The 2,022-nt window shown below is 35.4% G+C and overlaps 1 pseudogene; it reads left to right on the top strand.

Annotated features, from left to right (window-relative positions):
- Positions 1–921: 921 nt before the first annotated feature.
- On the top strand, positions 922–1,170 carry LOC112630165 (annotated as a pseudogene).
- Positions 1,171–2,022: the final 852 nt, after the last annotated feature.

Raw genomic sequence — 2,022 nt, 5'->3', positions numbered from 1 at the left:
CTAATGGTAGCCTCAGTAGAATTTAATTCAAACTTCATTTTCTATTTCCAAGAATAATCGAATAGGTTTAAAATGGGTCAAGCCAGCAGTTTATATTAAAAATGGAATAATAGGATGCTTGTTCTGGGTCTGGAATTAAGGAATTTTTGGTGAGAATCTCTAATTAATGAAGTGAAACCCAAGCAAGATTTTGAAGTGTCTTTTTGATATCAGTTTTTTTGCAAATTATTCTCTTCTATGCTGTTTCCCTGATAATGGCCCCATCCTATTTAGAGAGTCCCCATTCTGATCTTGTTCACTGTTTCTTGTCTTGTTGGACTAGGTAGTGATGGTGTAAGCAACTTCAGGCCAGTACGGTGCTTCACAATTGTACCAGTCTCCTCTGAGCTGCCCCAGGAGGCTTGCTACACTCACAAACCCATTCAAAAAAGATTCTCCCTAGTACCTTTGTTTACTTTGTCCCTTGTGACTCTGCTTTTTTAGCTGGTACTAGCTAACTTTAGTACTCCACATATTAGAGAACCTAAAGACAATGAGTTACTATAGAGGGGACTAAAGATATTATATAAAGGTGTTAGTATAAATGTAAGGACTTCAACAAATATACACACTTTCCTAAACACTAAAGGAAAATAAATAGGAAGGAAAAGAGACCACATAGTATGTGGCAAATGTAACATACAACAATATGATAATACTGAAAGCAAACATATCAATAGTATTAATAAAAGTAACAGCTTATCTTGATTACTGAAAGAGATTTTCATATTGACTAACAAAGGTAACCCTACACTATGCTGTATTCAAGAGACACAATTGAAATAAGCAAATTCAAAAGTTTAAAATTGAGATACTATTTAGCCCAGGACCTGGTGGCTAGGCTTTTTCTTTCCTTTTGAGTCAGAGGCCTCTGCCACAAACATGCTCTTCCAGATTCTCAGTCAGGCCAAGAAGCATCCGAGCTTGATCCCCCTCTTTGTATTTATTGGAGCTGGAGGTACTGGAGTAGCACTATTTGTCTTGCATCTGGCATTGTTCAATCCAGATGTTAGCTGGGACAGAAAGAATAACCCAGAGTCCTGGAACAAATGGGGTCCCAATGATCAAAATGAGTTTTACTCAATGAATATAGATTACAGCAAACTGAAGAAAGAAGGTCCAGATATTTAAATGAAATATTTCAATATAAAGCTGCTTTAGAATGAAAGTCTTCCAGAAGCCGTCTGCACAATTTTCTACATAACCAGGAAATATTTCTCCTCTAGATGTATGAAGTCATGCTGATGTAATGTGTTGGAGAATACACTGATTAATACATAACTGAAACTTGAAACAAATAAAAGGTTAAAATTAAAAGGATGAGTGAATATATAACAGGTAAATGCAAATAAAAATGATGCAGGAGTTACAATTTTGATATCGGAAAAGGTAGAATTCAGGCCAGAAAACATTAACCAAGACAAAGGAGTACACTTCTTGAAGCTAAAGTCTGCAATTCATAACAAATGACACAATAGCAACAGTTACAAAGGAGATACTACAGGAAATGGAAGGGGAAATAGAGACACTCTGATAACAGGAGACTTTATCACACCTTTTTATGAAATAGGTAAATAAGTGGACAAAAAAATGATAAAAATATAGAAAATACAAACAAAAACTTAACAAGCAACTGGATAGCAATATATTATTTTCCTCTAAATTAGAGACTATTCCTTGTTCAGTGCACTTGTATATATATAAAAACTAACTGGACTAGACCACAAGTAAAGCCTCAATAAATTCCAGAAAGTAAAATAATTCAAGTAAGATTTTCTGATCAAAATTTAATAAAACTACAAATCTGTAAGAAAATACAAATTTTTAAGAAGATACCAATCGCGTAAAAATTTAAAATTTCCTGACCGGGCGCAGTGGCTCACGCCTGTAATCCCAGCACTTTGGGAGGCCGAGGTGGGTGACTCACAAGGTCAGGAGATCAAGACCATCCTGGCTAACATGGTGAAACTCCATCTCTACTAA

The sequence above is a fragment of the Theropithecus gelada genome, chromosome 8 (genome assembly GCF_003255815.1).
Source record: "Theropithecus gelada isolate Dixy chromosome 8, Tgel_1.0, whole genome shotgun sequence".
In the NCBI taxonomy this organism is placed as follows: Eukaryota; Metazoa; Chordata; class Mammalia; order Primates; family Cercopithecidae; genus Theropithecus; species Theropithecus gelada.
This window is presented reverse-complemented; position numbering and strand designations above follow the sequence as displayed.